The 25,546-nt window shown below is 48.8% G+C and overlaps 1 protein-coding gene across 1 annotated transcript in view; it reads right to left on the bottom strand.

Annotated features, from left to right (window-relative positions):
• Positions 1-25,546, bottom strand: part of LOC119350888 — a 160,512-nt gene that overhangs the window by 5,298 nt on the left and 129,668 nt on the right. The gene's annotated exons all lie outside the window — the stretch shown is intronic.

The raw sequence follows: 25,546 nt of genomic DNA, 5'->3' as shown, positions 1-25,546 counted from the left end.
AGAGGGAGAGGGAGACCGGCGCGGAGGTGGAGGCCGGAGACGCCATTGGCAGCGAGGGGAGAGGATAGACCCGAGGCTAGGGGGAAGGTGGTTCTGGCTTTTTTTTTTTGAGGGAACGGTGGTTCTGGCTCGGTTCGGGGTTTTAGCCGCGGCCCGTGGGCTCCGAACATGCATGTGGCTGGGCCGTGCCGGAATTGCCGATCACATCTTTAAAGGTTCCCTCCGAAAAGAAAATGAAAATCATATACTACTATTTTTAAAAAATGTAATAATGTGAAGAGTATAGATATAATTTTTTAGGTAAAGAGGGCATTTTTTTAATAAATCATACAAAAACTTCAATTTTTTTAAAGGTTCCCCACTGCCACTTACTTTGGCGCCTTGGCGGCGCTGCTACAGGGCTTGGTTTCTACCATGTAGATGTCCCTACCGCTTCAGAGTCCAGCTAGTTGGATTTCAAAAAAAATTCTGTGTTGAAAGTGGCAAGGGTGAAGTTTATGCTTCTGGATTACTTATATTCAGTTAAATGGAATTTTTTGTAAGAACAAGGAATGGCCATGGAAAATTAGAGAGCTTGGTGACAAAAATTCTTTCTGAGATCCCCCTCCCCCCCACCCAAATTTTGATGACATGATTGAATTCCCAACATTTCATCTGCCAGTGGGTGGTGTGCCTGTCAAGATCTGTGAATGGGATCAAATTGGTGATCCTTTTGCAGAGTTAACTGAAGCCACAGTTCAGATAGAAGGAATTCCCCCAAAGTGGTGTGCACGGAAGATTTTAGCCCAGGCAGTTTCTTGCTTTGGAATCCTTGTGGATGTGGACTGGAGTGGGATTTTTAAAGCTTTTATGAGCTCATTAGAGTGAAAGTGGCTTGTAGAGATCTCACAAAAAACCCCTTTGAGAGGCTTGTGGAGATACGAAGGAAGCTATACTCGTTGTTCTTTATTGTTAAAGGTTTTGATCAGGTGGGTGAAGATGGTGATGATCACAACCCTGACAGTGACAAGCATAGTGAAGAAAAGGTGGATAAGGATTCTGATGTTTTTGATAAAGATAATATGGATGAAGATAATGAATCAATAGGTGAACTTGACAAAGCTAACTTCCCTGGGAAAAGTGCTACTTCTGTATGCTAAAAAACAAAACAAGTGTTGTTTGTTTCTTCTGTGGATTTCCACCCTCACAAACTTGTTGTTTCTTTCCATGAGCAATTCATTGAGGAAACTAGAAACAAATTGCTCCCCAAACCTGTTGTGATCCTTATGGATGTTGACTGTGTTAGTTCTATTTGTGATAATAACATTGCTTTAGAACATGAAATTGAACCTTTGTCTGTTCATATGGAGTACTATTCTGAACATCTGAGCAAGTTCGAGATGGTTTACTCGGATGGAGAAGAGGAGAACTTGTTACTTGAGATGCAATGTCCTCCTGAAGACCTGACTATGGCCTTAGGCTTTGTTAAGAGATCTTTATTGGAATCTTTGGAGAAAGATGAATCTGAGAAGAAACTGAAGAGTATTGTGGAGCCCTGTTACTAAATGGGGCCCTATACTATCCAACAGGCCTATTACAAGGAACCATGGCAACATAAAAAATCATGGATAAGACTGCAGCTTATGTGAAGAAAAAGAATATGGAGATACTTGCTTCTTTTAAAGGGAAATCCTTTGCCAACTTTGACCGTGAAGAACTTGCTAATAAAACTACTAAGGTAGATATTGCATTGGTGATACTACCCCTGAACAAAAAATATATTATCCTTGATATGGTGGAATCCAAAAAACTAAACTATCTTAAGTTTGCTAACTATAGTCCTAAAACCATTTCTTCCCGATAATCTTGACCCTTTTGAACAATATGAATTTAGTTGTTCTTCACCTATTGTTTCTATTACTATTCCTAGGTCAGGGGGTACATCTGATCTGAATAGTGATAGTCCAATTTTTCACACTAAGAACTTGCCTTGTGCCTTTGTCTCATCCTTTTAAAAATCCAATGATTGGTGCCTTATGAAATATTGGAGGTTTAGGGCAACATGCTAAATTAAAGTGTCTTGCTGAATGTTTGAATAATAATCATGTGAATTTTGTTGGTTTCTTTGAAAGCAAAAGAGAGTTCATTGATGATAGCATGCTTAAAACCATTTCTAGTAGGATTGAGTTTAATTAGCATTACTTACATGCTATTAATACTACTAGTGGCATTATTGTGGGGCTTAAGTGTTATTTGTTTGAGGTGATTCGTTTTTCCAATAAAAAACATTGCATTATAGTGATTGTTAAAAATAGTACGAAATGGGGTTTCCTTAGGCACTTTGTCGCCATTCATGGCACTGATTACAATGAGTTGAGGATAGAATTTATTGCTCAACTGCATGATTGGTGGGGATTTTAATTTGATGAGATCTGCGTTTGATAAGAACAATGGACACATTAATAACCACTTTTCTTATGTTTTTAATGATTGGATTAATAAATGGGCCCTTATGAAGGTGAATATTTCTACTAGAAGTTTTACGTGGAGAAACAACCAAGAGGTGCCCATCTTTGGAACTATTGAAAGGGTCTGTATTTCCACTTCTTGGGATGCTCACTTCCCACTTTTTGCTTTGACTGCCTTACCTAGTGATGGTGTCCTGGATTAGGGGGTACTAACCTATTCGGCCCATAGTCCTTGGGCTGGGCCGATGGGCCCACATTCTCATTAATGGGAGACTCCAGAAGCTGCACGCCTGGATGAGATCAAGACTACGCCTACCGAAGACTTGGCGTATGCTCCAAGACATCCCTTACCGCCTCCATGCGATCCTCTGGATACCGACCATGTAATCCTAGTTGCCCTACCTGGCGTGTATATAAGCCAAGGCGTTTAGCCCGCATAGGGGATCAGATCACAATTACATTCGCCTAGCCCTAGAGGTAGAACACAACTTATGATCTCGAGGTAGATCAACACTGTACTCGATACATCTCCATCAATATAAACAAGAGCAGGACGTAGGGTTTTACCTCCATCAAGAGGGCCCGAACCTCGGTAAACATTGTCTCCCTCGTTCTTGTTAACATCGATTCGAGATCCACAACTCGGGACCACCCTACCCCGAGGTGTGCTAGATTCCACACCAACACTAGTGCTGTCATTGAGAGTTCCGCTGCAAGGATCAATGAAAGATCGATGGGTTCATCCATCAATTACTTCGCCCTCCAAGGCATGATTCCCATTCTCAAAAATCCCATCATGGGATCATGCCCACTCCTTCATGAACAAGAGGTGATTCACGATCTCTTTCCCGTCCCGGCCGAACGCCCTGTAGAAGGTGAAGGGCCAAGGTACTTCCTAGAAAGTGACTCTGACGACAACCTTCCAGAAATGGCCGACGTGTTTGATCTTCAAATCAGTAGGGTCGATCCAATGACTGCCACTACAAAAAAAGACATATCCGTGACATTTTGGGCCGAACGAATTTTTTTCCTGTCATACTTATGACACTTCTATGACGATAATTGTGACAAAACCCGGTATCATCGTAGATGTGGTGGGCTCCTACTTCTATGACAAAAAATCATGATAGAAAATGGGCTTTGCGTCCTGGGCGGGTCGGAGACGCAGCTGCATGACATTCTTTGGGCCGTCCATGACGGAAAAAACCATGGTAGAAGCGAGGGCGAGAAACATTTCAGGGAGTTCCCGGTTACAGTGGGTGGTCGGGGGCCGAGCGATGCGCGTTTCTCTTGTATACGTACGCGCGTGTGTGCGAGTGATACGTCTCCAACGTATCTATAATTTTTGATTGCTCCATGCTACTTTATCTACTGTTTTGGACTATATTGGGCTTTATTTTCCACTTTTATATTATTTTTGGGACTAACCTATTAACCAGAGGCCCAGCCCAGAATTGCTGTTTTTTTTGCCTATTTTAGTATTTCGAAGAAACAGAATATCAAATGGAGTCCAAACGGAATAAAACCTTCGGGAACGTGATTTTCTTACCAAACGTGATCCAGGATACTTGGACCCTGCTCCAAGGAACAGACGTGGAGGTCACGAGGGTGGGGGGCGCCCCCCCTCCTGGGCGCACCCCCCTGCCTCATGGGCCCCCTGTTGCTCCACCGACGTACTCCTTCCACCTATATATACCTACGTACCCCCGTCAGATCAAATACGGAGCCAAAAACCTAATTCCACCGCCGCAACTTTCTGTATCCACGAGATCCCATCTTGGGGCCTGTTCCGGAGCTCTGCCGGAGAGGGCATCTACCACGGAGGGCTTCTACATCAACACCATAGCCTCTCCGATGAAGTGTGAGTAGTTTACTTCAGACCTTCGGGTCCATAGCTAGTAGCTAGATGGCTTCTTCTCTCTTTTTGGATCTCAATACAATGTTCTCCCCCTCTCTTGTGGAGATCTATTCAATGTAATCTTCTTTTTGCGGTGTGTTTGTTGAGACCGATGAATTGTGGGTTTATGATCCAGCTTATCTATGAACAATAGTTGATTCTTCTCTGAATTCTTTTATGTGTGATTGAGTTATCTTTGCAAGTCTCTTCGAATTATCCGTTTGGTTTGGACAACTCGATTGGTAGTTCTTGCAATGGGAGAAGTGTTTAGCTTTGGGTTCAATCTTGCGGTGTCCTTACCCAGTGACAGAAAGGGTTGCAAGGCACGTATTGTATTGTTGCCATCGAGGATAACAAGATGTTTTTTTTATCATATTGCATGAATTTATCCCTCTACATCATGTCATCTTGCTTAAGGCGTTACTCTGTTTTTAACTTAATACTCTAGATGCATGCTGGATAGCGATCGATGAGTGGAGTAATAGTAGTAGATGCAGAATCGTTTCGATCTACTTGTCTTGGACGTGATGCCTATATACATGATCATATCTATATAACCTCATAATTATTCGCTTTTCTATCAATTGCTCAACAGTAATTTGTTCACCCACCATAGAATACTTATGCTCTTGAGAGAAGCCACTAGTGAAACCTATGGCCCCCGGGTCTATTCTCATCATATCAATCTCCATTACTTTATTACTTGCTTTGTTTTTACTTTGCCTTTTACTTTTCACTTTGCATCTCTATATCAAAAATACCAAAAATATTATTTATCATCTCTATCAGATCTCACCCTCGTAAGTGACCGTGAAGGGATTGACAACCCCTAATCGCGTTGGTTGCGAGTAGCTCTCGTTTTGTGTAGGTACGAGGGACTCGTGCGTGATCTCCTACTGGATTGATACCTTGGTTCTCAAAAACTGAGGGAAATACTTATGCTACTTTACTGCATCATCCTTTCCTCTTCGGGAAATCCAACGCAGTGCTCAAGAGGTAGCAAGAATAATTTCTGGCGCCGTTGCCGGGGAGTTTGCGCAAAAGTCAACCATACCAAGTACCCATCACAATCCCTATCTCTCGCATTACATTATTTGCCTCTCGTTTTCCTCTCCCCCACTTCACCCTTGCCGTTTTATTCGCCCTCTCTTTCCCAATCTCCTCCTCTCTTTCTCTTTCACCTTTTTTTCGTTTGCCTTTTTGTTGCTTGTGTGTTGGATTACTTGTTGCCATGGCGCAAGATAATACCAAATTGTGTGATTTCTCGAATACCAATAATAATGATTTCCTTAGTACTCCGATTGCTCCTCTTAATAATGATGAGTCTTGTGAAATCAATACCGCTTTGCTGAATCTTGTTATGAATGATCAATTCGCCGGCCTTCCTAGTGAAGATGCCGCTACTCATCTAAACAATTTTGTTGATTTGTGTGATATGCAAAAGAAGAAAGATATGAATAACAATATTGTCAAATTGAAGTTATTTCCGTTTTCACTTAGAGATCATGCTAAAATTTGGTTTTCGACTTTGCCTAAAAATAGTATTGATTCTTGGAACAAGTGCAAAGATGCTTTTATCTCTAAGTATTTTCCTCCCGCTAAGATCACCACTCTTAGGGATGATATTATGAATTTTAAACAACTTGATCATGAGCATGTTGCCCAATCTTGGGAAAGAATGAAATTGATGCTTCGCAATTGCCCTACTCATGGTTTGAATTTATGGATGATCATACAAAATTTTTATGCTAGATTAAATTTTGCTTCTAGAAATCTTTTAGAATCGGCCGCGGGAGGCACATTTATGGAAATTACGTTAGGAGATGCTACAAAATTGCTTGACAATATTATGGTTAATTATTCTCAATGGCATACCGAAAGATCTTCTAGTAAAAAAGTGCATGCTATAGAAGAAATCAATGTTTTGAATGAAAAGATGGATGAACTTATGAAGATGTTTGCTACTAAAAATACTTCTCTTGATCCCAATGATATACCTTTATCTACTTTGATTGAGAATAATAATGAATCTATGGATGTGAATTTTGTTGGTAGGAATATTTTTGGAAATAACGCGTATAGAGGGAATTTTAATCCTAGGCCTTATCCTAGTAATCCTTCTAATAATTATGGAAATTCCTACAACAACTCTTATGGAAATTTTAATAAGATGCCCTCTGAATTTGAGAGTAGTGTTAAAGAGTTTATGAATTCACAAAAGAATTTTAATGCTTTGCTCGAAGAGAAATTGCTTAAAGTTGATGATTTGGCTAGGAACGTTGATAGAATTTCTCTTGAAATTGATTCTTTAAAGCTTAGATCTATTCCTCCTAAGCATGATATCAATGAGTCTCTCAAAGATATGAGAATTTCCATTGATGAGTGCAAGGAAAGAACCGCTAGGATGCGTACTTCCAAAGATGCCTTTATTAAAGCGTGTTCTTCCGATTCCTATGAAAATCAAGATGAAGATCTTAAAGTTATTGATGTGTCCCCTATTAAATCTTTGTTTTGCATTATGAATCTTGATGAAACTGAATATGATCTTCCTTTACCTAGAAGGCGTTCTAAGAATTTGGAGTTTCTAGATCTTGATGATGAAATTGATGAAAGTGGGATTGAAAGAAATAAAAATCTTGATGTTGCTAAACCCACTATTTTGGATCTCAAGGAATTTAATTACGAAAATTGCTCTTTGATTGGTTGTATTTCCTTGTTGCAATCCGTGCTAGATTCTCCTCATGCTTATAGTCAAAATAAGGCCTTTACCGAACACATTGTTGATGCCTTGATGCAATCGTATGAAGAAAAACTTGAGCTGAAAGTTTCTATCCCTAGAAAACTCTATGATGAGTGGGAACCTACTATTAAAGTAAAAATTAAAGATTATGAGTTTCATGCCTTGTGTGATTTGGGTGCTAGTGTCTCCACTATTCCAAAAACTTTGTGTGATTTGCTAGATTTCCGTGACTTTGAAGATTGCTCTCTAAACTTGCATCTTGCGGATTCCACTATTAAAAAGCCTATGGGAAGAATTAATGATGTTCTTATTGTTGTAAATAGGAATTATGTGCCCGTAGATTTTATCGTTCTTGATATAGATTGCAATCCTTCATGTCCTATTATTCTTGGTAGACCTTTCCTTAGAACGATTGGTCCGATTATTGATATGAAGAAAGGGAATATTAGATTCCAATTTCCCTTGAGAAAGGGTATGGAACACTTCCCTAGAAAGAAAATAAAATTACCATATGAATCTATCATGAGAGCCACTTATGGATCGCCTACCGAAGATGGCAAAACCTAGATCTATCTTCGCTTTTATGCCTAGCTAAGGGCGTTAAACGATAGCGCCTGTTGGGAGGCAACAAAATTTTATTTTGTGTTTTTTGGTTTTGCTTCTGTTTAATAATAAATAATCCATCTACTTTCTGTTTAGATGTGGTTTTATGTTTTAATTAGTGTTGGTGCCAAGTAGAACCTATAGGATAAGCTATGATGATAGTTGATTTGATTCTGCTGAATAACAGAAACTTTGCACCCACGAGAAAAAAATCAATAAATCACAGAAACGTGCTTTTGCATTGATTATTTTTTCTGCTGATCAATAAACAAATTTTCCAGCACGTCCTATTTTGGTAGAACTTTTAGAGTTCCAGAAGTTTGCGTTAGTTACAGATTGCTACAGACTGTTCTGTTTTTGACAGATTCTGTTTTTCGTGTGTTGTTTGCTTATTTCAATGCATCTATGGCTAATAAATTAGTTTATAAACCATAAGGAAGTTGGAATACAGTAGGTTTAACACCAATATAAATAAAGAATGACTTCATTACAGTACCTTAAAGTAGTCTTTTGTTTTCTTTCACTAACGGAGCTCACGAGATTTCTATTGAGTTTTGTGTTGTGAAGTTTTCAAGTTTTGGGTGAATTCTTTTGATGGATTATGGAACAAAGAGTGGCAAGAGCCTAAGCTTGGGGATGCCCATGGCACCCCCAAGATAATCCAAGGACACCAAAAAGTCAAAGCTTGGGGATGCCCCGGAAGGCATCCCCTCTTTCGTCTACTTCCATCGGTAATTTACTTGGAGCTATATTTTTATTCACCACATGTTATGTGTTTTGGTTGGAGCGTCTTGTATTATTTGCGTCTTTGCTTGTTAGTTTACCACAATCATCCTTGTTGTACACACCTTTTGAGAGAGCCATACATGATTTAGAATTTGCTAGAATACTCTATGTGCTTCGCTTATATCTTTTGAGCTTGATAGTTTTGCTCATAGTGCTTCACTTAAACCTTTTTGAGCGTAATAATTTTTGCTCTAGTGCTTCACTTAGATATTTTAGAGCACGGTGGTTGGTTTGTTTTAAAGAAACTATTGATCTCTCATGCTTCACTTATATTATTTTGAGAGTTGTTAATAGCATGGTAATTTGCTTAAAGATAATATACTTGGTATTCAAGATTTGTGAAGCTTTCTTTTGAGTGCATTGAATACTAAGATAAGTTTGATGCTAGATAATTGTTTTGAGATATGGAGGTGATAATATCAAAGCAATGCTAGTTAGGGTGATTATGAATTTAAAGAATGCTTGTGTTGAAGTTTGTGATTCCCGTAGCATGCACGTATGGTGAACCGCTTTGTGATGAAGTCGGAGCACAATTTTATTTATTGATTGTCTTCCTTATGAGTGGCAGTCGGGGACGAGCGATGATCTTTTCCTACCAATCTATCCCCCTAGGAGTATGCGTTTAGTGCTTTGGTTTTTGATGACTTCTAAATTTTTGCAATAAGTGCATGAGTTCTTTTGATTAATGTTGAGTCCATGGATTATACGCACTCTCATCCTTCCACCATTGCTAGCCTCTCTAATACCGCGCACTTTTCGCCGGTATCATACACCCACCATATACCTTCCTTAAAACAGCCACCATACCTACCTATCATGGCATTTCCATAGCCATTCCAAGATATATTGCCATGCAACTTTCCACCATTCCGTTCATATGACACACATTACTTTTGTCATATTGCTTTTTGCATGAACATGTAGTTGACATTGTATTTGTGGCAAAGCCACCGTTCATAATTCTTTCATACATGTCACTCTTGATTCATTGCATATCCCAGTACATCGCCAGAGGCGTTCATATAGAGTCATATTTTGTTCTAGTATCGAGTTGTAATTGTTGAGTTGTAAGAAAAAATAAAAGTGTGATGATCATCATTATTAGAACATTGTCCCAGTGAGGAAAGGATGATGGAGACTATGATTCCCCCATAAGTCAGGATGAGACTCCGGACTTTATGAAAAATAAAAGAGGCCAAAGAAGCCCAAACAAAAAAAAGAGGCCAAAGAAGCCCACCAAAATTAAAAAAATAAAAAAATGAGAGAAAAAGAGAGAAGGGACAATGCTACTATCCTTTTACCACGCTTGTGCTTCAAAGTAGCACCATGATCTTCATGATAGAGAGTCTCATATGTTGTCACTTTCATATACTAGTGGGAATTTTTCATTATAGAACTTGGCTTGTATATTCCAATGATGAGCTTCCTCAAAAGTGCCCTAGGTATTCATGAGCAAGCAAGTTGGATGCACACCCACTTAGTTTCTTTTGTTGAGCTTTCATATACTTATAGCTCTAGTGCATCCGTTGCATGGCAATCCCTACTCACTCACATCAATATCTGTTGATGGGCATCTCCATAGCCCATTGATACACCTAGTTGATGTGAGACTATCTTCTCCTTTTTTGTCTTCTCCACAACCACCATTCTATTCCACCTATAGTGCTATGTCCATGGCTCACGCTCATGTATTGCGTGAAAGTTGAAAAAGTTTGAGATTATTAAAAGTATGAAACAATTGCTTGGCTCGTCATCGGGGTTGTGCATGATTAAATACTTTGTGTGATGAAGATAGAGCATAGCCAGACTATATGATTTTGTAGGGATAACTTTCTTTAACCATGCTATTTTGAGAAGACATGATTGCTTTAATTTGTATGCTTGAAGTATTATTACCTTTATGTTAATATGAACTTTTGTCTTGAATCTTTCGGATCTGAATATTCTTACCATATGTTAAGAAGATTTACATTGAAATTATGCCAAAGTATCACTCCGCATCAAAAATTCTTTTTTATCATTTACCTACTCAAGGACGAGCAGGAATTAAGCTTGGGGATGCCTGATACGTCTCCAACGTATCTATAATTTTTGATTGCTCCATGCTACTTTATCTACTGTTTTGGACTATATTGGGCTTTATTTTCCACTTTTATATTATTTTTGGGACTAACCTATTAACCGGAGGCCCAGCCCAGAATTGTTGTTTTTTTGCCTATTTCAGTATTTCGAAGAAACTGAATATCAAACGGAGTCCAAACGGAATAAAACCTTCGGGAACGTGATTTTCTCACCGAACGTGATCCAGGAGACTTGGACCCTGCTCCAAGGAACAGCCATGGAGGTCACGAGGGTGGGGGGCGTCCCCCTCCTGGGCGCACCCCCTGCCTCATGGGCCCCCTGTTGCTCCACCGACGTACTTCTTCCTCCTATATATACCTACGTACCCCCGTCAGATCAAATACGGAGCCAAAAACCTAATTCCACCACCGCAACTTTCTGTATCCACGAGATCCCATCTTGGGGTCTGTTCCGGAGCTCTGCCGGAGAGGGCATCTACCATGGAGGGCTTCTACATCAACACCATAGCCTCTCCGATGAAGTGTGAGTAGTTTACTTCAGACCTTCGGGTCCATAGTTAGTAGCTAGATGGCTTCTTCTCTCTTTTTGGATCTCAATACAATGTTCTCCCCCTCTCTTGTGGAGATCTATTCGATGTAATCTTCTTTTTGCGGTGTGTTTGTTGAGACCGATGAATTGTGGGTTTATGATCCAGCTTATCTATGAACAATATTTGATTCTTCTCTGAATTCTTTTATGTATGATTGAGTTATCTTTGCAAGTCTCTTTGAATTATCCGTTTGGTTTGGACAACTCGATTGGTAGTTCTTGCAATGGGAGAAGTGTTTAGCTTTGGGTTCAATCTCGCGGTGTCCTTACCCAGTGACAGAAAGGGTTGCAAGGCACGTATTGTATTGTTGCCATCGAAGATAACAAGATGGGGTTCTTTATCATATTGCATGAATTTATCCCTCTACATCATGTCATCTTGCTTAAGGCGTTACTCTAATTTTAACTTAATACTCTAGATGCATGCTGGATAGAGGTCGATGAGTGGAGTAATAGTAGTAGATGCAGAATCGTTTCGATCTACTTGTCTTGAACGTGATGCCTATATACATGATCATATCTAGATAACCTCATAATTATTCGCTTTTCTATCAATTGCTCAACAGTAATTTGTTCACCCACCGTAGAATACTTATGCTCTTGAGAGAAGCCACTAGTGAAACCTATGGCCCCCGGGTCTATTCTCATCATATCAATCTCCATTACTTTATTACTTGCTTTGTTTTTACTTTTCCTTTTACTTTTCACTTTGCATCTCTATATCAAAAATACCAAAAATATTTGTCGGTGTACTAGAATAGGGGTACCCTAGTACCCCGAACTTGTGCACGGGCAGTTGCAGCACCCCGCGGCAAGGCTTGCCGGGCGAACGCCAAGATCCTCCGTGGTTCCCTTGGAGCCATTCAAGAACAACGTATTTAAGCTCAGGAGACAAGGCCCCGGCAAGAGGAGCTTGCCGGGAAGGCCAACCAAGGCACTCCAAGGAACTTGCCGCGACGCGCCACTCGCTCCGGCAAGGCAACAAGGCCCCGACAAGAGGAGCTTGCTGGGAAGGCCAACCAAGGTACCTCGAGGCCCGATGAGCGACAAGCTTCCGGACCCGACAAGATAACAGCAGCGGCAAGGCGCTTGCCGCGGCAGGCGGCCACTCTGTGCCCACGCTCCAGCGCATCCACCAATGTGTCGCTCTGGGGGCCTCTCCAGGCATGCGTGGCGGGAGGCTGTGCAGCTAGCGGTGCAGTGGCATGCGAAGCTGACAAGATCGCCATCATGGTGAATGGTGGCGCCCCTAACGGTCCTTTTCTGCACTGTTTGGGCGACTCAGACGGGCATTTAATGCCCTTGTCCCCTGCCGTCAGGGTTAGGTAGGGTGCACTGTACAAGTAACTGTACCAACCACCTCACTTTTTACATTTGTACCCTTCTCTGCGTTGCCACCTGTCGGTGACCCCTTTAGCGTATAAAAGGAGGCCCATGCGCAACGTAGAGGGGGCCCGGACTGTTTTAGGAGACAAGGTTTGAGGTTCGACACGTTGGCCAGGTTCGCGAGATTTGACTAGTTCGGAACCCAGAAAAACACTATGCTCTCTCTCTGGAGCAAGAACACAAGATAATCAAACAAGCAGCAGTAGGAGTGTTATCTCTCCGGAGAGCTCCGAAGCTGGGTAAAACTGCTCGTGTGCTTCGCCTCGATCTGCTCTTCGTGTGATCTCCGCCCCCCCGCCAAACCGAAAGGGGCCCGGTCCGCCGGCCCCATAGGTGTTCGTGGATCAGTTTTCCCCGACATCTTTGGCGCGCCAGGTAGGGGGCGTCGAGGTTGTGTGAACATGATCCGGCGTTCACACGAGCTAGATCTTCATTCCCTTCATCAACATGCCACCGAAGAAGAAGACTTCGGCGGCAGCCGCTCCGTCCACGTCACTTCCATCACCGTTGGAGCAAACGGGTGGTGGAATGGACGCCGGCGGAAGAATGGACGTCGACGAGGAAGCTTATGATGCTGCCAGGTCCAAGGACAAGGCTGCACAAACCTCGGCGACTGTACATGTTCCGCGCCGCTCTCAGGAGGCGCAAGACCAACAACATCATGGCACTTGCAGTGCCATACGCATGATAGGCCAAGACCAAGCTGGTGGATCTCGGGGCGCTCAAGACCAGCATGCATGCCAGCGTGCTGGCACGAGCGGGGCACGGTCGCCTGGACGGGATACTGCTCCTTCTAACATAGTTAGAAGTCCGAGCACGTCCCGCTCCTCGCGCCGTCCGCCACTGCCACCCACCACTCCAGCAGAAGCTTTGGCGCGAGCTCAACTGCTCCTAGATTACCCTCCGACGTCGGACAAGATCGATGAATGAAGGGCCACCATTCAGAGTCTCATCAGCTACGCCAACGGCGGCACTCCATGGCGGCCGAGCGCGTCGCCGCCGCGGCAGGGTTACCGGGCGCGAGCCAAGATCGCCGACTCGCCGGATCCACCTCGACAGCGACTCCACCGCATCGTTGGATCCACGAGCTCGTCGCGATCAGCGCCAAGTTCTTTATGATCGACAACAAGAAGACGCTCGAACTCGCATCGAGCACCGAAGAGAAGCGCGACGTCAATCTGACAAGCGCGCTGGGCCCTCTGTTGACATGCATGCGCCAGGGGAACCAGGCGATCTGCCGTACACGGTAGGTTGCCCTGCGTTCACTCGTGAGCTGCGGCAAGTCCAGTGGCCCAGCACGAAGAACTTCAAGCCAGACGTACGGGAGAAGTACGACGGCAAGACGCATCCGTCGGAGTTCCTCAACATCTACACCATTGCGGTGCAGGCTGCTGGGGGACGGGATGACAAGATCCTTGCCAACTACTTCCCGCTGGTGCTCAAGCCCAACGTCAGATCCTGGCTCATGCACTTGCCGGACAACTCCATATCCTCTTGGGCTGATCTGTGCCATCAGTTTGTCGGCGCCTTCACAGGCGGACACAAGCCCCACGGCCAGGAAAGTGATCTTCATCTGCTCGCCCAGAAGGAAGGAGAGCCCCTGCGCAAGTACATTTAGAGATTCAGCAGTGTGCAGCACAACATCCCAGACGTCCACCCTGCCGCGGTGATCAGCGCGTTCCATCAGAACGTGCGAAACCGCAGGATGCGGGAGGAAATGGCGATGTGCAAGATCAGGGACGTCAGTGAGTTATATGCACTGGCCGACAAGTGTGCACGTGCTGAGGAAGGGAGGAGACTCCCCGGAGAGAATGTAGGAGCGGGAGGATCTGACAGTGAAGATGCTGCCCCGACAAGGAAAAACCGGCGGCGGAACAACAGGAAGAAGAAAGGCAAAGAGGTGCTAGTTGTTGAGCAGTCCGGCAACGGTGGTGGCGCCAACAAAGCCAATGCTGGTGACTCCGGCAAGAAGGTTGCCACGGAGGTGGTGGTCGCCGACAAGCAGGACGGCACCAACAAGCAGTATTGCAAGATCCACCGCACCAAGGGCCATGATCTCCAGAGCTGCAGGAAAGTCGAGCAGCTTGTTGAGCAACAGAAAGCTAAATACGAGCGGCGCGACAAGGAGAAGGCCCAGGAAGGTGCTGGGGGAGCCGGCAAGAAACATCCCGGCCGAGGAGGACGCCGCGGCAAGGCCAAGCAGCGGCAAGGAGACAGACCTCCTCGCGGCCGCGACAAGGATGAAGATGACGACAACGATGAGGACATGGATGATGAGGAGACTGATGAGCAGGAGTTCTAGAAAGCCACAGAGGTCCTGTGCATTGACGGTGGTGCTTCTCTGCATACCTCGCACCGTCAGCTCAAGCAGTGGGTGCGGGAAGTTAATGCAGTAGAACCACCCGTCGAGTCATGCAAGCCTCTGAAATGGTCCAGCACGCCTATCATCTTTGATATTGAGGACCACCCTGATCGCATAACTGCGGTCGGGTGCTTGCCGATGTTGGTTTCACCAACAATCCGCAACCTCAAGGTCACTAAGATGCTAGTTGACGGCGGGGCCGGCTTGAACCTGATCTCCTCCGCGGTGCTCCAGAAACTCCAGATCCCTGACAGCGAGCTCGAAGAGACCGGTACATTTCAAGGAATCAACCCGGGAAGGAGCAAGCCGAAGGGAAAGATCACGTTGCCGGTAACATTTGGCAGCGAGCTGAACTTCAGGACTGAGAGGGTCACGTTTGATGTTGCTGACTTTCCATTACCTTACAATGGAATCCTCGGCCGTCCGGCACTCGCCAAGTTCATGGCAGCCTCTCACTATGCGTACAACATATTGAAAATGCCAGGCCCGATAAGTGTCATCTCTATCCCTGGCGACAAGAAGGATGCTCTTATCTGTGCCGACAAGATCTACCGGGAAGCAGCAGCCGCAGCAGAACGCAAGACACTTGCTGCTGAAGCTCCCGGGGGGAAGAAGAAGACCAAGTCCGGCAAGAGCTCTGATGCCCACTCTGGCAAGCGCACCTCTTCGGAGTGCTGCGCTACCGTCGAGGACGCACCATCGAGCTCCACCGGCAAGTGTAAGAAGGCAATGGCAGTTCCACCTGAGACCAAGAAGGTGTCCGCCAAGGAGGACGACACTGGTGGTACCTTCACCATCAGCGCCACTCTTGACCCCAAATAGGAAAGCGCGCTCGTTGCTTTCCTGCGGGCGAATGTCGACGTGTTTGCATGGCAATCGTCTGATATCCCCGGTGTTCCCAGGAAAGTAATTGAGCACCACCTTGCCGTCTGTCCTCATACGCGGCCCGTCAAGCAGAAAGTCAGGAAACAGGCAGTGGAGCGCCAAGAATTCATCGCAGAAGAAATCAAGAAGTTGGAAGCAGCAGGCCTTGTCAGAGGAGTGCTCCATCCCACGTGGTTGGCCAATCCTGTTGTCGTGCGCAAGGCTAACGGGAAATAGAGGCTTTGTATTGACTTCACTGATGTTAATAAAGCTTGTCCCAAAGACCCATTTCCCTTGCCGCGCATTGACCAGATTGTTGACTCCACAGCCGGATGTGATTTGCTTTCATTTCTTGATGCATACTCAGGATACCATCAGATCTTCATGGCAGAAGAGGATGAAGAGAAAACCGCATTTATCACCCCGTGTGGCACTTACTGCTTCGTACGGATGCCTTTTGGTTTGAAGAATGCTGGTTCAACATTCGCAAGGGTAGTCCACCACGCTTTTGAGCCGCAGATGCACAGAAATGTGGAAGCCTACATGGATGACATAGTGGTCAAGAGCAAGAACAGGGCGACCCTGATTCAAGATTTAGACGAGACATTTGCAAATCTGCGCAAGATCAACCTCAAGCTTAACTCTGAGAAGTGCGTGTTTGGAGTCCCTTTCGGCAAGCTTCTCGGGTTCTTCGTGTCTCAGCGGGGAATTGAAGCCAATCCCGACAAGATCATGGCCATTGAGCAGATCGAAGCACCAAAGCGCGTCAAGGATGTACGCAGGCTTGCCGGTTGCATGGCTGCTCTCAGCAGGTTTATCTCTAGATCTGCTGAGCGCGCCCTGCCATTTTTCAAAATTTTGGAAAAGGCAGGTCCAATAAAATGGACTCTGGAGGCGGAGGCTGCGCTGCAGGACTTGAAGAGATACCTGTCCTCCACTCCAACACTTGTCGCACCTAAACCGCAAGAGAAGTTGCTGCTGTATATAGCGGCAACCAATCAAGTGGTTAGTGCTGCGTTAGTGGCGGAGAGGGAGGCAGATGATGAGCCAGCAACCACGGCAGATGCATCCAGCGACAAGCAGGGGGCTTCGCCGACAAGCTCTGGTCCCAACAGAGATGGATCTGCGCAGGAGCATGATAAGATGCAGAAGAGAATGGTGCAACGTCCAGTTTACTTTGTCAGTTCCCTTCTACAGGGGGCTAGGTCAAGGTACTCTGGTGTGCAGAAGTTGCTTTTCGGCCTCCTCATGGCCTCGAGAAAGCTACGCCATTACTTTCAAGCACATGAGATCACAGTCGTCACTTGCTTTCTGCTGAAGAGGATACTGCAAAATCCAGAAGCGACAGGCAGGATTGTCGAGTGGGCGCTGGAACTGTCAAGCTTTGGCCTCAAGTTTGAGAGCACTTCAACTATCCAAAGCAGAGCATTGGCAGAGTTCATAGCAGAATGGACGCCAACACCAGATGAAGAAATCCCAGAGACGAGCATCCCCGTCAAAGAGGCAAGCAAAGAGTGGCTGATGTACTTTGATGGTGCCTTCTCGCTGCAAGGCGCCGGTGCGGGCGTGCTGCTTGTCGCGCCCACCGGAGAGCACCTCAAATACGTAGTCCAGATGCACTTTCCCAAGGAGCAAGCAACCAACAATACTGCAGAGTATGAAGGATTGCTTGCCGGTCTCAGAATCGCAGCAGACCTTGGGATCAAGAAGCTCATTGTCAGGGGTGACTCACAGCTTGTCGTCCGCCAAGTGAACAAGAACTACCAGAGTCCATTGATGGAAGCATATGTTGATGAAGTGAGGAAGCTATAAGAGCACTTTGACGGCCTACAGATGGAGCATATCCCAAGATCTCAGAATGACATTGCTGATGGCCTGTCAAAGTGCGCCGCACTAAAGTTACCTGTGGAACCAGGGATCTTTGTGCTCAAGTTGACTCAACCATCCGTAACACCATCAACTGGACAAAGCAAGAAGAGGAAGTTGGTTTCTGGTGACTACTTTCCGGCAGAGCTCCCCGAAGCCGCCGCCAAGAAAGTCCCCAAGATCAACACCAAGGATGCTGAGGGGCAGTCTGCTCCGGCAAGCCTTATGGTTTGTTCCGTTGAAGCAGACGCTCCCAACAAGTTTTGCTCCGGCAAGCTTGCCGGGGAACATCAAGCGCCGGCGGGGCCGCAAGTCCTTGCCGTAGAAGCGGATGTTCCCGCAGTAGCAGATGTGCCTTTAGTCCTTGTTGTTGAGCCACAAGCTCCAGCATGGGCACAACAGATTGTCCATTTCCTTCAGACAGGAGAACTTCCCGAAGAGCAAGAAGAAGCGGAAAAAAGTAGCCCGGCAGTCAAGTATGTACCAGTTTGTCGATAGCATACTGTACAGAAGAAGACTCAACGGTGTGAAATTGAAGTGTATTTGCCGGGAAGATGGACAAAAGCAGTTGGCAGAGATACATGGAGGCATATGTGGCCACCACATTGGCGCAAGAGCACTTGCCGGCAAAGCTTTCCGGCAAGGTTTCTTTTGGCCGACAACCCCCCAGGATGCAACTGCACAAGTAACCAAGTGTGAAGCGTGCCAGTTCCACTCCAAACAGATACACCAACCAGCTCAAGCTCTCCAGACGATCCCTTTATCCTGGCCATTTTCGGTCTGGGGGCTCGATATCCTCGGCCCTTTCCCCCGAGCTGTCGGGGGCTTTGAGTACTTGTATGTCGCAATCGACAAGTTCACAAAGTGGCCGGAAGTGCAGCCAGTGAGGAAGGTGACAGCACAGTCAGCAGTCAAGTTCTTCAGGTCAATTGTTTGCCGTTTCGGGATCCCTAACAGGATCATCACCGACAACGGCACGCAATTCACGAGCCGCACCTTCATGCAGTACGTCCAAGACCTTGGCGCCAAGGTCTGCTTCGCTTCTGTTGCTCATCCGAGAAGCAACGGTCAAGCAAAGAGGGAAAATGCTGAAGTGCTGCGCGGGCTCAAGACCAGAACTTTCGATAGGCTGTGCAAGTGCGGAAGAAACTGGATCGAGGAGCTGCCGGTGGTTCTTTGGTCGATCAGAACGACGCCAAATCGAGCCACTGGCCAGACGCCTTTCGCTCTAGTCTATGGAGTAGAGGCAGTTCTCCCCACGGAACTCGTATACGGATCGCCTCGAGTGCTCGCTTATGATGAGCTTGAGCAAGAACAACTGCGACAAGACGACGCGCTGCTCCTTGAGGAAGATCGTCTTCAGGCTGCTGTACGAGCTGCTCGATACCAGCAAGCTTTGCGCTGCTACCATAGCCGCAAAGTTAAGGCCAGAAGCTTCGAGGAAGGCGACCTTGTTCTTCAGCGCGTTCAGTCCGCCAAGAATTCCAACAAGTTGACGCCAAAGTGGGAAGGCCCTTATCGGGTGAAACGAGTCACTAGGCCCGGCCACCTTGAGACCGAAGATGGCATTCCGGTGAGCAACTCCTGGAACATAGAACATCTTCGTAAGTTTTTCCCGTAGGGCGCGGTTGCCGGAACCCGTTCCGGCAACCACCTTTTGTACAAGTCTTGCCGCTGTTGCATGTAATCCTTTGTACAAAGCCGGGCACAGATCCCGTGCATAAGTAAAACCCCATGTGCTCCGCACAACTTGTCCATTTCATGCATTAGTTTCTTTCTTGCATGTGTTATCTGACACTTTGTGCAGCACCTACATCCGGTAAGCAATAACGAGCCGAAGGGCTCCATATCATTATTTTCTCTTCTGTCTTTTTTCCTCAACAAAGGAAAAGAAGGTTCCCTCGCACACAAGTTTTCCCGGGGGGAAGGAGAAGATTGTGGTATGGACCAGGCGTCGTTCAAACAAAGTTTTGCCTTGCCGGGAAGCAAACGACAGAAAAGCTAAGTTGCCAAAGTTTGAGCAATCAGTTTTTAAATTTTTGAGTTATCTTCCTCGAACGACCCTGCTTTGTATGGAAAACCTGTGCGCGGAGGAACCAACTCATGGCTAGTTGCGCCCTTACTTTGTTTCGAGTCCGCTCAACAACTTAAGTGTGCTGCATCTAGTCGCGACAAGGTTTCTTGTCGGAAGCAGCGCCGCCAGCAGGCTGCTGACGTTCCGCACTCAGCGCTCGCGGCTCGGGCGCCTGCGCCGACAAGTTCCCTAGAAGCGTAGGGTAAAAACGTACAAAGGAAGGAATCTAGTAGAGGAAATAACATAGCAATTGATAACAGAAATAAAGTTATATTACAAGATAACTTGTCGCAGCTCTAATAGACTGTTTTCATAACATGATTAGCAGCGACAAGGGAAAAGAAGAAAGGGGCGGCCTAGTCTACGCGATCGCCCTCAACCCTCTTGATCTCGCTCACCTTGTCCACAATGGGTGCGACAAGGGCCTTGAGTGCGTCCCGATCGGCGTCTGGCGGCAAGGACTTGAGGACGTTGGTGAAGCTGAGGCCTGGATTGCGGAAGGCCACCTTCATCAGCACCTTCTGGAGAACCCCGGCGCAGATTTTGCGTGACTCGTCGGCCAGCTGCTTTGGGATCCTCTCCCGGAGCCGCTGGAGTGCCGTCGCCACGCCCTTGAAGAACAGGCTGAGCTTGGCGCTGGGTTGGAGATTCTCGTTGGAGGGATACCCAAAGTCCTCCATCCCCAGCTGCGCCAGCTCCTCGTCGATGACTGCGGCAATATTCACCAGACCCTCGGTCCAGTGCTCCACAGTATCTCTGAATGAGTTCTGGGTAACTGCGATGCTCTCCAGCAGCGCCGTGTCAGCCTTGACCTTCTCCGACAAGGTCTTCTCCCGCTCCTTGGCGGCCTCCAGCATCTGCGTCAGCGTGGCCAGCTTCAACTCCAGGTCTGCATTGGAATCCTTGGCGGCGCTGAGCTCCTTGCCCCTCTCAGCGAGAAGACCTTGCAGCTCACCGTGGGCGGCAGCATCCTTCTCACGCTCACGCTTGAGCGCGGCAAGCTCCTCGCCGCTCTTCCCGATGTTGGCCTCCAGCTGCGCCACCTTCTCCTCCAGCTCTTTCTTGGCGGCCTCTGCGATTGCGGCAGCGTCCTTTGCTTCCCTGAGCGCCCCGCCAAGTGCTTGCTCGCGCTCGGCGAGCTCCTCCTTGTAGCTGTCGAGGTTGGCCTTCCGCTGCACCAATTCGCCTTCTCGCGCGGACTGCTTCTCGGCGGCCAACCTTTGTTCCTCCTCAGCTTCGTTCTTCTCGAGAAGGAAGGCCGTGCACTCCTCGTCGAGTCGCTCCCGCTCCTGTGCCAGGGACCGGAGAGCTTCTTGATTGTGGCCCCGGAGCTCCTCCGCGCGCTTCTCCATATCAACTCCCGCCTTCGCGACAAGCGCTTCCCGGGAAGCCAGGTTGGCTTGCCGGGCACGGTAGAGTGACAGTAGCTTCCGTAGCAGCTCCTCCTCCTCAGGCTCGCTACTGCTGCTGCTGGGCGCGTCGACCAACGACAGTCTAGCGGAGGTGAGCACCTCCTCATCGAAAGTTTCTCCCTCGACCGACGCCCTGGAGCTCGACGCCCAGGGTAGCTTGATGAAGATATCGTCGCCGGCCTTCAAGTAGGCGCCGGGCTGGGGCTCCTCGGAGCCCGGCACCGCAGCAGCGGTAGAGGGATCGGCGGTCGGTGCAGCGCCTGGCGCTCCTGCGGCCTCAGGGTCGTCAGTACGATCGCCCGACCCCTCGTCGGCTTCTGCGGCGGCAGCCTTGGCGGCCTCCTCACCGGCGGTCTCATCAGCACCGGCCCCTTCTTCATTGGCGGCGGCGTCATCAGTACTGCCATGCGCGCCTTCCTCGCCGGCGCCCTCTATCTCCATTGGCTCAGCAGCCGATGGTTCTGAAGAACGAAGAAGGGAGAAAAATCAATCAAAAATCCAAGAGAAGAAAATCAGAAGAAGAAGAACCCAAGGGAAAGTTTTTGGACAAGTGAATTACCTGTGCCAAGATCTGCAGTTGCGGTCTCGGCCGCCGCAGGATCGACGGTGCTGCCCCTTGCCGGAGAGCGCTCCCTTATCGGGAACTCCTCCCTTGGCGGCGTAGTCGAAGCAGATGGCACTTCGGGACCAGCTTCCGGGCGCTCCTGATATGGCTGCTCTGCTCCTACACAAATCAACAAGCAAGATATCAACAAAGGAAAAAGCACTCATGCGCGCCTGACAGCGGAAAGCTAACTATGAACTTACGCTGGGGGCTGCACTGGGGGCTGCTTTGAGGAGTGGTTGCCGGGTCCGTCAAGGTGGTCTCGGACCCACCCCCTGCTGACATGGTGGGGTCATCTTCGATGACAATCACCGCGGCTTGGCCCTCTTCGCCGCTCTCTGGGCCAGTGTCCTGAAAAGAAAGGAGTCCAGATTGAAGCAAGTCAGATACAAGATAAAAACAGCAAAATTGAAGAACTACAAGAGCACCAAATAAGCTTACTCTTCTTCCTCCTTGTCGGAGCTGAGCGCGGAAAGATGGAAGTCCGGCTCCCCTCCGGTGCGGCGAGGCGGAGGAGTAGGATCCCTTGCCCGCTTGGCGGGGGCGATGGCGGTGGCCCGGGAAGATCCTGCTCCAGTTGCCACTGCTGCGTGAGGCGCTCCCGCGGCAACATTGCTTGCCGCGGTAGAGCGTGTCGCACGGCTCGGCGGCTGTTGACCCGGCTGCCGCCCCGCTACATCCGCGACCCTGCGAAGACGCCTTCTTGGCGGGGCCGGGGGCTCCGCCTGCGGCAAGCTTTCTGAAGGCTCGGGCTCTTCCTCGCCGGCCTCGCTCGGCTCAGCTTCAGGGCCGGCAGGCTCTTCCTCGCCAATGAAGTCCGCGCGCTCGGCGAGGTTTGCTGCCTCTGCAGCCTCCGCCTCCTCCACAATGAACCCGAACGCGCCCGCGGCAGCTGCGGCCGCAACCTCTTCCGCCCTAGTGGCGATGCGCTGCAGCTCCTCGTCGGTGGTGTCACGGGTGAGGCTCTTCTGCTCGTCAGCGTGGACCGACACTTGGTCCAAGTTGTCGAAGAACGCTTGCACGACGTCATCCGTAGGCTCTTGCCAAGTTGGAACGATTCCGTGTGAATCGCACAACGGCATCATGGCGCGGATCCGGTCAAGCGAAGAATTGTTGCACAATGGAACGACGCCCCTCGGCAGCATGAATGGGTGCTGGGGGTCACGTTTGAACAACTCCAGGAGCATAGCATCCAGCTCCAAGACGGTGAAGTTGTAGTTGAGGCCCGGCCGCAGCCTCATGATGTCCGCCGAGTTCTTGAATTCCCAGGCGGGCCTGCCCCTCTCCTGCAGGGGGGCGATGCGGCGGCGGAGGAAATCTGCGCCTACAACGCCTACAGTGAGCCCGACAAGCCTGAGGCGAAGGATCCTAGTAATGGCGATCTTCAGCCTCTCGTCTTCCGGGGCCACGTTGCTCTAGTCATTGCCGCGCACTATTGGAGCTTGGCGCACGGCGGTGAAGGGCTGCGGATTCTCCTCGACGATCCAGCACCACTCCGCTCTCCACTCCTCCCACTTGCTGCGGAGCTCACCCTCCAAGTACGCCTCCTTCTTGCCGACTCTCGAGATCCAGGCGATCCCTCCGGCAAGCGGCTCTCCTCTCTCTACCCGAGGTATGAAGAAGTGGCGGAAAAGGGCAACATTGGGGTGGACTCCGACAAAGTTTTCGCACAAATGTGCGAAAACTGCCATGGTCAGAACGGCGTTGGGGGTGAAATCAAGGAGGCGGAAGCCGTAGGTGTTCATGATATCGCAGAAGAACTCCGAGAAGGGCGGGCAGAGCCCGCAATAGAAGAACAGCGCGAAGAATGGGTACCCGTTTGGAGCCAGTTCCGAAGCAGCGGCCGGGAGTACCCTTGTGCGCGGGTGCGCCCGCGTCTCCGTCGCCCAAAAGAGGTAGAAGTACTCCCTCAGCTCCTTCGTGCCGAGCTGGGGGGAGAAGATCGCCCGCTCCTTCCGCAGCGCCGCGAGCCGCTGCGCCTCGGCCGACTTCACGCCCTTTCCCTTGTCGGCTTTCGGAGCCATGGCGGAGGTGGTGGGGGAGGTCGACGGCGTTGGTGATGCTGGTGGCAATGAGGGGCGGAGCGCTGCTCTCTCGGCTTCGAGAAGAAGGGGGGGAGCGGCGGAGGTTCGTGAAGATGGAGTAGTAGCAACCAGCGAGGGGGAACGAACTGCCCCTGTTTCCTCTGCTTATAAAGAGGGACGAGGCAGACGTTTCGCCCTTCTGAATAAAGAACCACCCACGATCTCTCCCACGACGCCGCATTCGGCGCGTGCCGTTAGGGGAGAGCGCGGTGGATACGGAGCGAGATTTGGCGTGGCCCAGTCCGCGTGTGCCCGTGCCCTGTCTTGGGCCTGGCCCAACAGCGCTCGGCACCGTGTCTGGCCCAGGCCCGGGGGCTCCTGTCGGTGTACTAGAATAGGGGTACCCTAGTACCCCGAACTTGTGCACGGGCAGTTGCAGCACCCCGCGGCAAGGCTTGCCGGGCGAACGCCAAGATCCTCCATGGTTCCCTTGGAGCCATTCAAGAACAAAGTATTTAAGCTCAGGAGACAAGGCCCCGGCAAGAGGAGCTTGCCGGGAAGACCAACCAAGGCACTCCAAGGAACTTGCCGCGACGCGCCACTCGCTCCGGCAAGGCAACAAGGCCCCGGCAAGAGGAGCTTGCCGGGAAGGCCAACCAAGGTACCTCGAGGCCCGGTGAGCGACAAGCTTCCGGACCCGACAAGATAACAGCAGCGGCAAGGCGCTTGCCGCGGCAGGCGGCCACTCTGTGCCCACGCTCCAGCGCATCCACCAACGTGTCGCTCTGGGGGCCTCTCCAGGCACGCGTGGCGGGAGGCTGTGCAGCCAGCGGTGCGCAGTGGCATGCGAAGCTGACAAGATCGCCATCGTGGCGAACGGTGGCGCCCCTAACGGTCCTTTTCTGCACTATTTGGGCGACTTAGACGAGCATTTAATGCCCTTGTCCCCTGCCGTCAGGGTTAGGTAGGGTGCACTGTACAAGTAACTGTACCAACCACCTCACTTTTTACATTTGTACCCTTCTCTGCGTTGCCACCTGTCGGTGACCCCTTTAGCGTATAAAAGGAGGCCCATGCGCAATGTAGAGGGGGCCCGGACTGTTTTAGGAGACAAGGTTCGAGGTTCGACACGTTGGCCAGGTTCGCGAGATTCGACTAGTTCGGAACCCAGAAAAACACTACGCTCTCTCTCTGGAGCAAGAACACAAGATAATCAAACAAGCAGCAGTAGGAGTGTTATCTCTCCGGAGAGCTCCGAAGCTGGGTAAAACTGCTCGTGTGCTTCGCCTCGATCTGCTCTTCATGTGATCTCCGCCCCCCGCCGAACCGAAAGGGGCCCGGTCCGCCGGCCCCATAGGTGTTCGTGGATCAGTTTTCCCCGACAATATTATTTATCATCTCTATTAGATCTCACCCTCGTAAGTGACCGTGAAGGGATTGACAACCCCTAATCGCGTTGGTTGCGAGTAGCTATCGTTTTGTGTAGGTACGAGGGTCTCGTGCATGATCTCCTGCTGGATTGATACCTTGGTTCTCAAAAACTGAGGGAAATACTTATGCTACTTTACTGCATCATCCTTTCCTCTTCGGGGAAATCCAACGCAATGCTCAAGAGGTAGCAGCGAGGCGTTGGCTCTAACTGAACCCGTGCGAGGCGTTGGGCTCTAACTTAACCCGAGCGATTGCACTGCAGGCTACGCGTTACTGAACCCGAGCGATTGATCGATGGCTGTTAACTGAACCCGATGGAGCGATTCCTTCGCTACTACTGCTAACTGAAGCCGATTGATGCTGCCTCTCTGGATGAACAG

The sequence above is a fragment of the Triticum dicoccoides genome, chromosome 1B, assembly GCF_002162155.2.
Source record: "Triticum dicoccoides isolate Atlit2015 ecotype Zavitan chromosome 1B, WEW_v2.0, whole genome shotgun sequence".
Taxonomy (NCBI): Eukaryota; Viridiplantae; Streptophyta; class Magnoliopsida; order Poales; family Poaceae; genus Triticum; species Triticum dicoccoides.
The sequence above is the reverse complement of the archived record's forward strand: the minus strand, read 5'-3'. Positions and strand labels throughout refer to the sequence as shown.